The following is a 15,948-nucleotide window of genomic DNA, read 5'->3' as shown; positions in this document are numbered from 1 at the left end:
GCGATGGCCCCGTTATTCGCGTCACTGTCCTTGATCCTCAATCTTTGATAGCTTTCTCTTCAGTCTTTATGATTTTTAGAAATGCGATCAAGTATATTCTTGGCCTCATTGTAAGTTTTATCAAGCAGACCTCCAGCTGCTACCACGTTGGCAGCCGTCTATGATGCAGGGTTTAATCCGTGGTAGAAAATTTCCATCTGTAAGCAGTCTGGTAAGCAATTATGCGGGCAATCTCTTACCAGCCTCTTAAACCTCGCCCAGGTGTCACTGAGCGATTCGTCAATATCCTGTTCAAAATTTGTGATCAGCTTCCTCCTTCTGGCGTTCTCCGTCGGAGGGAAGTACTTCTTCATGAACTTCTAAACTACTTGTTCCCATGATGTAATCTCCCCCGGTTCGAGAGAATAAGCCCATTTTCGTGCCTGATCGCACAACGAAAATGGTAACAATGTTAATCGAACCTCCTCTGCAAAGATGTTTGGGAAAATGAACGTGCTGCAGGTCTTAATGAAACTCTAGATGTGGGCGTGCAGATCCTCGCCATGCCTTCCGCCAAACTGTCCGGAAGTTTGGATCATCTGCAGCATCACCGGTTTTATTTCAAACCTCGATCAATCCAGAGCTGGCCTTAGGATTCCTGTGGAGAAATCATATAGGTTGGGTGACACATAGTCTTGAATGGGTCTATTGCAGTCATTCGCCAGGAGGATTGTAAACCCCGAACTTAGGTTCCTTAGATAAGCATGTTTAGCCAAAGGGATGTTATATTACATATTTATTAAGTAGAAATTCATGTTGTTTATAGGAATTATGAAAGAAGGGAAGGAAAATATAATTAATGAAGAAACTCAATCATTAGTCTGGCTGGAGGCACTAAGTGAGGGGTGATGTGGCAATCTACTCCTTGAATTCAAGAAGCGACAGAAAGATTAAAAGGGGAAGTGAAACTTCAAAAGCATGGTTTCGGCAATTGACAAGAGAAGATCTAGCGAATTTGGTGCCATTTGAAACTTAGTTTTCAAGGTTGTCCTGTTGGAGAAAGATTGCAAGGGGAGAAAAACAAAAGTGGAGAATTTGCAGAAGAGGCAGAACCATAAATTAATCAGGGCCCGAGGTGAAGTTTGGAAGTTCCAAGCCAAACTATAAGGAATTTTGGGATGAAATTTTAAGGTATGGAATATACTCAAATCTAAACAAGTTTGTAGAAGGAAGTTTCTTGAAAAAAGCTCTGGATTTTAAGTTATGAATTTTTGAAGTTATAACACAGGATTGGTGTATAAGCAGACAACAGCTTGTGAAGAGCAAGCAAGCAGTTCATCGTGGAGAATTATAGCGAGATTTAGACATGAAGATCTTGCTTAAAAAGGAAATCTCGCTGATTTTGCAAGGAGGATGTCGCTCTAAGGGGAAATCTCGTTAGGAATTGAGGTGAGTATCGGTAAGAATTTCACAGGAAAAACTTGATCTCACTCTAGAGGATCTCACTGGTATCGCTCTAGAGCATCTCGCTGGCATCGCTCTAGAGGATCTCGCTGGCATTGCTCAGGGGGATCTCACTAGCATCGCTCAAGGGGATCTCGCTGACCTCGCTCAGGGGGATCTCGCTAGTAAAGCTGTCTGTATTGATGGAAGTTCCTTTAATAAATGAATTATTTGAGGTATTTTATTAAGAATTCTAAGTAGTTTAATCGGGAATTATATCTTTTCAGGCCAAGAAGAGTTAGGGGAAGCGTATAAACCAATAAGAGCCTGACGAACTGTGAGTGACTAAGTAAACTTAAAATTTCTAAAACTCATGCACATATGATCAAGTAAAGCACAGTGGCATTAATGATGTATTTATACTTCCTCAAGCAACAAATGGTTGGAGAATAACTTAATGCATGTTTCCCGGCTTGTATGTGTGTAGCACAGGCCAAGGTATGCTGTGTAACCATTACAAAAGCTATGTTCTGATTTTGATATATGCTTCCTAGAGGAAGGTTATGAGAGAATGAGTTCTTGTGTAAATGAGTGACAATGGAACAGCTTTTGTGTAAATACTAGGCAATGGAACTTAAGTTGATGTTACAAAATACACATTTGATACCGAAGGACGTTGAGAAGGTATCTAACCAATTAGGTACTGATGAACATTTAAGAAGGTTCCTGGCCAATTTGATATCGAAGGACATTTGAGAAGGTATCTGGCCAATTTGATACTGAAGGACATATGTGAAGGTATCATAGTAGCTCGATACTGAAGGATAAATTTGAGAAGGTATCTGAGCGGAAGTACCTAAAATATGATGGTACTTAGTGTTGCCATGTGCACGTAGGCAGTTATGGATGAGAGACCGAAGTATGGGTCTCTTGGTCGGTAATAAATGTTTGGGAGCTAGAGCATTTAGGCTTGTTCTCAACTAGGAATAATAATGTTTAATGATGTCTGAGAATGGTTTACAGCTACATTTAGAGACATTTTCTTGAGTTTATTCATTGGCATAGTTACATGTTTATAGTGATGCTACACTTGTTGCTTTATGATTATATAGTCATTCACTGAGCTTTTAGCTCACAGAATTTCTGTGTTTTCCCTTTTCAGGTAGGTGTCAGTTTCCTCAAGGTTGATCCTTCTGCTGCTTGCCACCAAAAGACTCGGCTTATCAAAAGACTTAGGTTGATGATCTGTTTATGTACACATGTTTTGAAAGGGACTAGGGCTTCTGTAGGAATGTTTGGGTCACCTGTGAATATTCTTTTTTTATCCTATAAAAGTAATGTCTTGGCTGTATGCATGTATTTATGTAACCTTTGTAGAACCTTAAGAGAGGTTAGTTGTTTGCATAAATTACTAATCAAATGAATAGGTTAGTATTTAGATTAGAAGGCTTGGGTGGTGAGTGCTGGCAGTAGGGCTAGTAACTACCACGGTCATATCCTCTTCCAGAATAAAAGGGTAATCTGGGCAGGGGTTGTGACAAGTTGGTATCAGAGCATAAGGTTTTGAGAATGAGAGAGAAGTTTATGCATAAGTCTAAGTCTTTAAGTGTGAGTCCCTAACATGTGTACATTGTACTAGGTGAAATGCCGAGGCAACATGGCAGACCGAGTAAGCAGACAGGTGGTAGGAACACTGACCCTACCAATAGGGGCCCGGAGGTTGAGGAGAACCCGCCGGGTGGCAAAAAGAAGGTGAATGATCTAGTGGGTCAGGAAACGATGTCCGAGGGAGAGTCCAGTACTCCCCAAGTAAGGGCAGATTCGTAGCTAGAAGATGCAGTGTTTGACAGGATAGTGCAGAGGTTAGCACCTAGTGTGGGCTCTACACGAGCCGACCCAAAAAAGAAATATGGTATTGAGAGGTTTAAAGCCCTAGAGGCTGTGACATTTGAAGGTACACTAGATCCAGCTAAAGCTGAGTTGTGGCTGGATGTAGTTGAAAAATGTTTCAATGTTATGAGTTGTCCAGAGGACAGGAAAGTTGAATTAGCCACCTTTTTACTACAGAAAAGAGTAGAGAAATGGTGGAAAGTGATATCCGCCAGACGAGCCAGTATAGATATGATGTTATGGCCTAAGTTCAGGAAGGCCTTTGAAGATAAGTATTACCCCAGCTCGTTTCAGGATGCAAAAAGGGATGAGTTCCTCAGATTAACACAGGGAACGATGTTGGTGGCAGAATATGAGCATAAATTTACAGAGTTGCCACAGTATGCCCTGCCGATTATTGCTGAGGAAAGAGATAGATGTAGGAAATTTAAACAAGGTTTGAGGAAGGAAATCAGAACTCCGATGACGTCTACGGCTAATTGGCTAGATTTTAACCAGTTAGTAAAAATAGCAATACAAGTCGAGCGAAGTTTGGCAGATGTTGAACAATTGCCAAGAGGCAGTGAGGCTGTAGTAGGGCCTAGAGATAGAGGATTTCGATCCCCATTGGCAACCTAGATTAGTGGAAGCCATTCTAGGGGAACCAGTTGGCAGGGATCCAAAAAAAGGAAAACGAGACCCTCGGCCGGTGCAGTTAGCCAATCAGAGATGTTACGAGCTGGTGAGTCGATAGCCAACACAGACAGGAGACCAACATGCTCTAGTTGTTGCAAGAGGCATTCTAGAGCATGCTATAGTGGCAGAGGTGCATGTTTCCAGTGCAGACAAACAGGGCATTTCAAGAGGAACTGTCCCTAGATGAACAGGGACATTCCAACAGCACAACAACCGACCTCCCAAACAGTTAACCAACCAAAGAGTGTTGGAAATCGGGGTGAAGGGTCAAGTGGTGCCAAGTAGAAGAATTCATAGGTTGCCCCGATAGTATGGGCGAGTGTATGCCGTGACACACTAGGAGGCAGCGAAATCTCCAGATGTTGTGACCGGTAATGTTATGTTCTGTGGGCAGTCTGCTTATGTTTTATTTGATCCTGGTGCCACACATTCATTTATATCTAGCATGTATGCACCTAGTATAGGTAGGCTGGTTGAACCTATGCCTAAAGAGTTATTTATCTCTACCCCTTTGGTAATGTGATAGTAGTAGATAGATGCTATAATCATTGTGAGATACTGATCAATGGTCAGAACTTCTATGCTGATTTACTTCCTTTAGAACTATTGGAGTTTGATGCTATCTTGGGGATGGATTTTCTAAGTAAATATCATGCTTCAGTAGACTGTTACAAGAAGGAGGCAGTGCTCAGAAAGTCAAATGGCTAAGATGCAATGCTGACAGGAAGCAAACGATTATTCACGGGGAATTTGATATCGACAGTGAAAGCTCGGAAGCTATTGAGCAAGGGATGTAAAGCATATCTGGCTCATGTGATGGTTACTCAAGGGAAAAAGCTGAACCCAGAAGATGTCCCAGTGGTAAATGAATTTCGGGATGTATTTCCTGAAGAACTATCGGGATTACCACCCGATAGGAAGGTGGAGTTTACTATTGACTTAGTTCCAGAGACAACTCCCATATCGCAGGCACCGTATAGAATGGCCCGACTGAGTTGAAAGAATTAAAGGTTCAACTGAAAGAATTAATTGACAAGGGATACATTCGACCTAGTGTATCGCCTTGGGGAGCTCCGGTATTGTTTGTGAGGAAGAAAGACGGTACATTTAGATTGTGTATCAACTATAGGCAGCTGAATAAGGTAACGATTAAGAATAAATATCCGTTACCACACATTGATGATTTGTTTGATCAGCTAAGAGGAGCCACAGTGTTTTCAAAGATAGACTTGAGATCGGGTTATCATCAACTGAATGTGAGAGAAGTCGATAGTCCTAAAACTGCATTTAGAACAAGATATAGACATTATGAATTCCTGGTAATGCCTTTCAGATTGACAAATGCCCCTGCGGTATTCATGGATCTCATGAACAGGATATTTCATCCCTACTTGGACCAGTTCGTGATAGTATTCATTGATGATATACTGGTGTATTCTGGTAGTAGGGAGGATCATATTACCCACCTGAGGATAGTATTGCAGACATTGTGAGATAGACAGTTGTATGCTAAATTCAGTAAATGCGAAGTTTGGTTAGATCGGGTAGTATTTCTTGGGCATGTTGTTTCAGCAAAGGGCATTAGTGTAGATACTTAGAAGACGGAAGCAATAATTAATTGGGAATGACCCACAGCCGTTTCAGAAATATGTAGTTTCCTAGGATTGGTAGGTTATTATCGAAGGTTCGTGGAAGGTTTCTCTGAGATAGCTCCTTCATTGGCGAACCTGACCAAGAAAGGCGTGAGGTTTGAATGGTCGTTGGAGTGTGAACATAGTTTCCAAGAGCTGAAATGGAGACTAGTATCAGCATCAGTGGAACCGTCAGGAGGAATGATAGCTACTTTTCAGGGCCGACCTTAATAGAAAACCTTAAGCGAGATTAGTTAGAAGAACCTGATTTTCAGAAGATTGCCAATGATGTGAATAAGGGCATCGGGTTGACTTTCAAATGAGAACAGATAGTGTACTAGAAAAGGAGGGGAGAATGTGTGTGCCTAACAAGCTACAACTTAAACAAGCCATTCTAGAGGAAGCACATAGTTCCGCTTATGCCATGCATCCAGGTAGCACCAAGATGTATAGAACTTTGAAGAAATCTTACTGATGACCTGGGATGAAGAGAGACATAGCAGAATATGTGGACCGATGTATAGTCTGTTAACAAGTAAAACCTGAGAGACAAAGACCAGCAGGATTACTCAATCCACTTCCAATGCCTAAGTTGAAGTGGGAGCATGTGACAATGGACTTTCTATTTGGTTTGCCTAAGACACCCTCAGGATTTGATGGCATTTGGATAATAGTCGATAGACTAACTAAGACGGCCAAGTTCATACCAGTAAAAGTTACTTTTACACTAGACCGTCTAGCTAAGATTTATGTGGATAGGATAATCAGTCAATATGGAGCTTCAGTGTCGATAGTGTCGGATCGGGACTCGAGGTTCACTTCAAAATTTTGGCCTAGTTTACAGAAGGCTATGGGCACTAAATTGCATTTCAGTATGACTTTTCATCTGCAAACAGATGGACACTCGGAAAGAACTATACAGACACTGGAAGACATGTTAAGAGCTTATGTACTACAATTCAAAGGAAGTTGGGATACACACCGACCATTGATTGAATTTGCCTACAACAATAGCTACCATTCTAGTATCGAAATGGCTCCCTATGAAGCATTGTACGGCTGACCTTGCAGGACTCTAGTATGCTGGAACGAAGTCGGAGAACGACAATTATTGGGTCTAGAATTAGTTCAAAAAACAACGGAGAATGTGAAACTTATCAGGGATCATCTTAAAGCGGCTTGCAATAGACAGAAGAGCTGCTATTTCCATGGAAAGGAATTCTCCGGTTTGGGAGGAAAGGGAAGTTAAGTCCACGATACATCGAACCATATGAAATTGTGGAACGAGTTGGTCCAGCAGCTTATAGGTTGCAGTTGCCGATGGAGCTAGCTCATATTCACGATGTATTTCATGTGTCGATGCTAAGGAAATACGTGCCTGATCCTATGCACATACTAGCAACACAACTGGTACAGCTCAAATAAGATTTATCTTACGAGGAAGAGGCCATCAAGATTTTGGACAGGAAAGATCAGGTACTAAAAAATAAGACGATTCCTATGGTGAAGGTGTTGTGGCATAATCATGGGATCAAGGAAGCAACCTAGGAACCTGAAGAGCAAATGAGGAAGAGATACCCTCAACTTTTCAAATGACATATCAGGTAAATTTCGAGGACGAAATTTCTTTTAAGGGGGAGATGATTGTAAACCCCGAACTTAGGTTCCTTAGATAAGCATGTTTAGCCAAAGGGATGTTATATTACATATTTATTAAGTAGAAATTCATGTTGTTTATAGGGATTATGAAGGAAGGGAAGGAAAATATATTTAATGAAGAAACTCAATCATTAGTCTGGCTGGAAACACTAAGTGACGGGTGATGTGGCAATCTACTCCTTGAATTCAGGAAGCGGCAGAAAGATTAAAAGGGGAAATGAAATTTCAAAAGCATGGTTTCGGCAATTGACAAGAGAAGATCTAGCAAATTTGAGCCATTTGAAAGCTGGGAGAATCTAGTTCTCAAGGTTGTCCTGCTGAAGAAAGATTGCAAGAGGAGAAGAACAAAAGTAAGAATTTGCAGAAGAGGCAGAACAACGGATTAATCAGAGCCCGAGGTGAATTTTGGAAGTTCCATGCCAAATTATAAAGAATTCTGGGCTGAAATTTTAAGGTAAGTAAGTTAACTCAAATGTAAACAAGTTTGTAGAAGGATGTTTTTTGAAAAGAGCTCTGGATTTTGAGTTATTAGTTTTTGAATTTATAATAGGGGATTGCTGCATAAGTAGACAATTGCTTGTGAAGAGCAAGCAAACATTTCATCGTGGAGAATTATAGCGAGATTTGGGTATGAGGATCTCGCTTATAAAGGAAATCTCGTTGATTTTGCAAGGAGGATCTCGCTCTAGGGAGAAATCTCGCTAGGAATTGAGGTGAGTATCGCTAAGAATTTCACAGGAAAAGCTTGATCTCGCTCTAGAGGATCTCGCTGACCTCGCTTAGGGGGATCTCGCTAGTAAAGTTGTCTGTCTTGATGGAAGTTCCTTTAATAAATGAATTATTTGAGGTATTTTATTAGGAATTCTAAGTAGTTTAATCGAGAATTATATCTTTTCAGGCCAAGAAGAGTTAGGGGAAGCGTATAAACCAATAAGAGCCTGACGAACTGTGAGTGACTAAGTAAACTTAAAATTTCTAAAACTCATGCACATATGATCAAGTAAAGCACAGTGGCATTAATGATGTATTTATACTTCCTCAAGCAACAAATGGTTGGAGAATAACTTAATGCATGTTTCCCGGCTTGTATGTGTGTAGCATAGGCCAAGGTATGCCGTGTAACTATTACAAAAGCTATGTTCTGATTTTGATATATGCTTCCTAGAGGAAGATTATGAGAGAATGAGTTCTTGTGTAAATGAGTGACAATGGAACAGCTTTTGTGTAAATACTAGGCAATGGAACTTAAGTTGATGTTACAAAATACACATTTGATACCGAAGGTTGTTGAGAAGGTATCTAACCAATTAGGTACTGATAGACATTTGAGAAGGTTCCTGGCCAATTTGATACCTAAGAACATATGAGAAAATATCATAGTAGCTCGATACTGAAGGATAAATTTGAGAAGGTATCTGAGCGAAAGTACCTAAAATATGATGGTACTTAGTGTGGCCACGTGCACGTAGGCAGTTATGGATGAGAGACCAAAGTATGGGTCTCTTGGTCGGTGATAACTTGTAGAAATACAATTTATTTATGCCACCTTATCTAGATATTGCGGCCAAAAGTTAGTTAATATGCGCCGATTGTATGAAAATTAGCATAGTATTACAATAATTATAAATGTTTGCAATTACACCCACTAACACCATAAAGATGGAAGACAAGTCGAATTTTACTCTGTATTGCAGGAGACCAAGTCACTGCTTGCGCTCAAGGGTCACAAGAAACTGATCAATGCATCTCTGTCACATTGCGCCGGTTAGTCAACAATGAAGAGACGATTACTGCAATGACGGTGCAATGCAGCAATCGGTCCAGAGCTGTGTTTCAACCGCATACGGTAATAAGAACAACAACACATGCGATCCCATGATCGAAAGATGCAGCTTAGCAACGGAAAAGCGAAGGATTGAGACACGTGTACAACTAATGGTTGTGCATAATTGACGATCTGATTGCATAACATAAGGAATAATATCCTTCTATCTTTGGAATTACCATAACCATCAGTGGGGACGACAAGGCCGGAGTCAAAGATCTGCACCGATAAATACCCCATTGATTTTAGAGAAAATTTATGCTACGGGATACGGGGTAAATGCTGCAAAACTGTTGAGAGAAAAGGCTGAGCTGAGTGCTTAAGAGAAGAAATCTAGGAAGAAGACGAGATAAGGCCGAGAGGTGAATCTCATATCTAATCTGCCAAACACCCGATTGAAAGCTCTGTGCAAAGATCCCTGCTACCGGTGGAGCAAGCCTGAGAGGGAAGCTCTTCCTATCATCAAATCCATCCTATTCGGCAAGCAGATCTCCATCGAATCAGTGCCAAGACATTGGCACTTGTTTGTATCTGTTCTATCTCTTTCATCGTTGTATTTCACTGTTTCTTTACCTCTGCATTCACACCATGTATCAAATGCTTAATAGAGATATTAAGTGTTTCGATAACTTTCATTTATCATTTTCTGTCTATTTTCGTTCACCCGTCAATCACTTTCTTCATGATGTCTTCTTAATTCCCTGGTAAGCAATGTGAATTAACTAAGTACTTAATATGTGTTAAACATATAAAATGCAGTTAGCTAAGGCATGTTAGATGGCATCTTCACCTGTGAGAGCAGAAGTGAAGATGCCATTCTGATCTATCGAGAGAAAGTCAGAAGAATGAGTTAACTAAAGTGAGTAGTACTTCCAGACATGGAAGCAACCTTGCATTCATTACGTTAGTCTCTGTTTCACCACAGACATGTGGGAGCGCGGCCGATCACTGAAAGGTGTACGCCAAGAGAAGAGCGGAACAAAATTTGTAGCTTCAACGCAATTAAGAAATTGTGTTGTTTATATTCTTTGTCTTTGTCTTTCTATTCTATTCATAAGACTTGCCGCCGCATCCCACGTCTTTGCATAACTTTCACAGCCAACCTTGACCCCAGCATCTTATACATAAAGCCTATATCTTGTATCATCTAGCTTAGGTTTATTGTATTTCATTTTATTATCGCATCTTTATTGCTTTACTTTATTTTATCACAATTTATATACCTATGCAAACACATTTTTAAAGATTGAAAACCTGGTCGCATATATCATGAACATGCCACAATAACCTAAATCAGTCCCCGTGTTCGACCTCGGATCACACCGAGAAACTTGCGGTGGAATTACACTTGGTTCTATTGTAAGGAAACTTGTGATAACGCATGGCATACTACCTGAACACCCATCATTAATGCAAATCTAGCGGTAGTATCGCATCATTTCAAGCATAGAACATCATCAATCATACCTATCAAAATTTGCATGACAAGTTTATGGTGCCTTTGCCGGGGACTTGGTTAACGGTTTATTGTTTGAGTGTGTTTTTGGTATTTTGCAGGACAGATCTCATTGTACTTGCTGTTCAACATGGAGAGCAACTGACGGTTTATGAGTCCTAGTGTTGAACTGAAATTCGTAGCTGACCCTGAGATCGAGCGAACTTTCCGCGCAAAGGTAAGTCAAAACCGAATTCGGCAAAAAAAGGCAGCCAACATGGCGGACAACAACGATAACTCAGTGCCAATTGTAAACCAAGGGGATGTTCGATCGGCTCAGGATCCTGTTTTCCTGGCGGCTGATCGCAACATCCCGATGCGTAATTATACGACACCCAATTTGTATCATTTCTCGCCTTGAATATGAAGGCCAACTATGGAGGAGAACACGCGTTTTGAAATTAAGCCGGTCATGTTGCATATGATTCAAAATGCTGGGCAGTTCGGGGGTCTACAAGGTAAAGACCCACATGCCCATCTAACTAGTTTTGTGGAGATGTGCGGCAATTTTTCCTTACCTAGCGTGACCCTAGAAAATATAAGATTGTATTTGTTCCCTTACACCTTGAGGGGCGAGGCTAAGAGGTGGGCTTACTTATTGGAGCCAAATGAGATCACTTCATGGGAGCAATTGGTGGAGCGGTTCATGAAGAAGTTCTTCCCACCTGCCGTCAACGCAAGGTGACGAAAGGATGTGTTGAACTTTTAATAGAAGGAGAATGAGACCCTGAACACCGCCTAGGTGCGATTCAAGAGACTGGTGAAAAACTTCCCGCATATCGGGATTCCCGATTGCGTCTTGATGGAAACATTTTACAATGGCCTGAACAGTGCAATGTAGGCTGTTGCTGATGCCTCCGTGGCAGAAGGTTTTATGGATAAGACATACACGGAGGCCAAAGTCATCCTTGATCGCATCTCGCGAAATATGGTTGATTAGATCGATGATGGTTATGGAGGCTGAGGCACTGATAGAAGGAAAACTGAAACAGCCATTGTCCCTGTGGAGACAATGACCACGTTGGCCGTACAGATGGCCACGGTGACCTTGATCCTTCAGTCAATGGCAATCAACCAAGGAGCCATTCCTCCATAATCAGCGCAACCTACTACACTGGCTCAAGTGGTCGCAATCAGCTGCGCCAATTGTGGAGGGGCTCACGGAGCTGATGGGTGTCCATTGAATCTTCAACAAGTATGTGCTATTCAGAACAACCCCTTTAGTAATACCTATAATTTGGGCTGGAGGAGTCATCCTAACTTTGGTTAGGGCGGCAATCCCAACCTAGGGGGGCCAGTGAATCATCAAGGGGGCAGTAGAGGAAATCCTCTTTTTCACCACCACCAAGGGCAATCAAGACCGCATAACCAGCAACCATCATCGTCTAACACCTCGGGAGGCTCGTTAGAGACGCTGCTAAAGCATTATATGGATAAAAATGATGCAGTGATGCAAGCACAAGCGTCCTCTATAAGGAATCTGGAGATCCAAGTGAGCCAGCTGGCCTCTGAGCTAAGAAGTTGAACACTGGGAACATTGCCCAAAAATTCAGAAGCCCCAGGATCTACAGGGAAGGAGCAATGTCCTTAAGATATTGAGCAGGCAAGCTTGACCGCCTGCGGAGGTGTGGATTGCGATCACCCAGGACAACACAATTTTCGGTCCATATCTCAATAATATGTTTAATGCTTTATTGAATTTCTGCCTCTTTAAATTCTAAACTCTATCTTCAATTCTTCATTTAATTCAATTTAGACTTTATGAATTTATTTCCTCATTCACTTCTCTGCATTTAATCTTGTCTCATTTTTAATTCTTTGATTTTTTTTGTAATCAATGCATTGTGCTTTAAATTGTGAATGATTGAGTAATAAAGGAAAATCTATTGCCACAAGCCATAACACTTGCGTTGATGAAAAAGATATAATAATAATAATAAAACAATTAACAACAAGAAAGCAAGAAAAGAATGGACGCATCCCAAACCGATTAGGAATGCTTTGCGTTCACCTAACTCAACTAGATTGAGTTGAGGGGTGTGTTGTGCTCGCATGTGTCCTTTGCCCGTCCTTACCCAAATGCACTATGTTGAGGTATCCTCCAGAAATGCATTGGTTAAGAGGTGTGTTGCAGGGACATATGTGCTGTTTCCCATCCTCTGCAAAGATACAGTTACATTGGTGAGCACAATGCGTTATTCTTTTTCATGCATCCATTCAAATAAAATATTAAAGAAAAATTCGTTTGGCAATTTGGGAAGAAATCAAATCGATTCGTATCCCCAAGCAATTATGACTTGGCAGACGAAATGACACTTTTTTCTGAAATTCCATAAATGAGGGAGGTGGAACGATGCACCTGTTGAGTTGCTTGAGGCCAGTCGCCACGAAAATCGCATTGGGCCCCACCATCGCCCAACCTATAAATACGACCTCCTCCTTCATTGGAAACCCTTTACCTCACTTTTGCAAACCGGAAACCCTAAGCGTCTTGCATCCCAAACCTTTCTTTCTCCCCAACAACTGTCCTCCCTCCCTTCCTTCCTCCTCTTCTCTCTTCCCCCCTTTTTCTCCCCATCAGCTCGAGTTTTTACTAGACCTTTCCAAGCTCGTATCCATGGCTGACCAAACCCCAAAGCAATCTGCTTCACCTTCCACCCCTGATCAAGTAGCCATGCGAGAGGCAGCATTCCTGGCTGCCAGTCGCAAGCTTGTCGCCCAAGCCCACACTGTCCCCAGACTCGTCGATAGAGCCTGAAGAAATCCTTTGGCCGGTAGGCCTCCTGTGTTCAAGAGAGGAGGAAGCACCGAGAACATGCCTATACCAACACCTGCCATCTCCACGGAAAGCGAAAGGAAGAGACGAGATGATACGGAGGTGTTTGACAACATCTAGGTACCTTAGAGCAAGGAGGTGGACTGCCCGAGGAAGGGGTTGTAAACCAACCACTGCCTACGGAGGAGGAGGCGACGATAGTGACGGATGAACCAGTGAAGGATGGAGTAGTGGTGGTGGGAGAAGTGGTGGTTGAAGAAGAAGAAAAGGAGAATGATGTTCTGGTCCCAGAAACTCAAAAGGCAACTGTCATCGTAGAAATCTATGATGAACCTCCAAGAAGAGAAGAAGAAGAGATCGCAGTCGAGGAGGCCAAGGAAGTGGAGGTTGTATCAGTGACCCCTGATATTGCGATGGAGGAGGTTGTAGGGGATGCGCGGCCAGAAGAGGCCGAGAAGAAAGATAAGAAGAGAGAGAAGCAGCCAGAAGAGGCTGAGAAGGAAGATAAGAAGAAGAAGAAGAAGGGAAAGAAGGCTGGAGAGGCAGAGTCTTCACATCATCGCAAGGCAAGAAAGAACAAAGAGTAAAAGAATGATGATGAAGATGAAGAGGCCAAGAAGAAGAGGGAGAAGAAAGAGAAAGAGGAGAGAAGATTGCACCGACGTGAGAAGAGGCGCCTGAGAGAAGAAGAAGAAGCAAGGCAGAGGGCTGTAAGCCCTGAGAAGGATGGAGAATCAACCTCCGTAAGGGAGGATAGGGGGAAACGGTGCAGTTGATGGAACCGGCGCGACCTGAAGCAATGCAATTGGTTGCGATGGATGAAGGAGAAGAAGTAGAGGGAACCCCCCTAATGCAGCATCGTAGGGAGAATGCGTAGCAAAGGTCCACAATTGACCCTCAAAGATTAATTTTGGCATTGGAAGAGAAAGAGAGAAAAAGAAAAGAAGAGGAGGAGAAGCAAGAAAAGATGAAGAGGGGCAAGCTCATCATCACAGAGAGGGATAGAAGAAGAAGATTGGAGTTTGAAGAAATGCGACGCAACAATGAGCTTGCCAGACTTGAAGGGATCTGGAAGCACGAGGAATAACAGCGCCTGTTGCTGGCCTCTGAGCAATTCGAAGAAGAGTTTGTGAGAGAAGAAAGAGAAGAATAAGAGGAAGATAGGAGGAAGAAGGAAGAAGAGGACAGATTGTTGTTGGAGGAGAAAAAGAGGAAGCGCGAAGCCAATAAGAAGTACTTATATAAGAGCAAGGGCAAAGAGCTCGCAGAGCGCGAGAAAGAAGAGCAACGCAGAGAGCGGGAAAAGAGAGAACGACAAGCAGCCTCCCTTGCGTGGGTGGGACACATTCTGCCAATGCCCATCAATCATAGTGCGAAGCTTTTACTGCGGGCGCTTGCATGAAAATAGGGATGCAGTGACCTTTAAGGGGGAGACAGTATCCTTCAACACAAGGGACATCAACAAAATTTATCAAATGAAGGACAACTCTGATGCTCCAGGGAACAAGATTATTGATGATCCCACAGAAGAGCAGATGGAAAACGTGTTGAAGTTACTAACGCAACCGGGCACGAAGTGGTCGGTCTCGCCCAAAAGCATCAGTATCTTAGAGTCCAAGTCCTTGCTGCCGGAGGGAAGACTCTAGGTTTATTTGGTCAAAAAGCGGCTGATCCCAACAACGCACGACATAACTGTATCAAAAGATCGGGTCATGGCCGCATACTGTATAGCCCACGACATTCCTATCAACGTAGGGTAGTTGATCGCAAGGCAGATCAGAGCATTAGTGGGGCATATGACCCAATATATCTGACAAGTCGCACTATACGTCAACGGGGGCAGTACTTCTTTCCGTGGATCGTTCCAAGTCTATGACTGTCTATGGGTGTAGGCATTGACGAGGAGCCCATGCTAGAAGTCCACGGCTTCATCAACATAAAAATCTTGAGGATGCTCCTCAAAGATTCTCCACACTGCCCCGAGTTACCAGCAAAGAGGCTTGCGATCGATTTGAATGCGTCTCTGAAACCTAGACCAAAAAGAAGACAAAGAGAGGATAAGGGAAAAGAGAAGGTCCAGGAATCACCATTGCAAAATCCGAAACCGATGGACCCTCTTCCCTTAGTCATCCGACCTCTAAGCCCACCGAGCCCGCCAGCGCAACACTCTTCCTCCTTACATGAGCATTTTACAAACCTTCTTCTTGTCCCCAACTCTCCCGTTTATCCAGCAGCCCCACCTTCACCATTAGTATCATTACCGCAACCCACCATTCCACCGCCATAAGTTGATGACCCATATGGTTTGGGTGAAGGCACCTCTGCCCAACCCCAAAACGATGCTGGCGAGACATTGCAGGCACAACCCTCCATCACCTCCATGGCGGCTGAGTTAGCAAAAATGATATCCCTCTTCTCCCAACAGCAACAACAACTCTTCTCTCAACAACAACACTTCTTCAATCAACGAATTGAGGTAGTAATGGAGCAAATTGATGAGATTCAATGCAATGCCACCACATTAAGAGAGGCGCTAATCAACATGCAGCACAACATTTATAAAGTCCATATGCAC

General features: G+C 42.5%; 1 non-coding gene across 1 annotated transcript; it reads left to right on the top strand.

Moving 5' to 3' along the window:
* Positions 1-213: 213 nt before the first annotated feature.
* LOC120092241 (small nucleolar RNA R71) lies at positions 214-320 on the top strand. The gene has a single exon (XR_005485952.1). It is a non-coding gene; the product is annotated as a small nucleolar RNA R71 (small nucleolar RNA).
* Positions 321-15,948: the final 15,628 nt, after the last annotated feature.

This window comes from Benincasa hispida, chromosome 11 (assembly GCF_027475165.1).
Source record: "Benincasa hispida cultivar pf3 chromosome 11, pf3_genome.v1.1, whole genome shotgun sequence".
In the NCBI taxonomy this organism is placed as follows: Eukaryota; Viridiplantae; Streptophyta; class Magnoliopsida; order Cucurbitales; family Cucurbitaceae; genus Benincasa; species Benincasa hispida.
The sequence above is the reverse complement of the archived record's forward strand: the minus strand, read 5'-3'. Positions and strand labels throughout refer to the sequence as shown.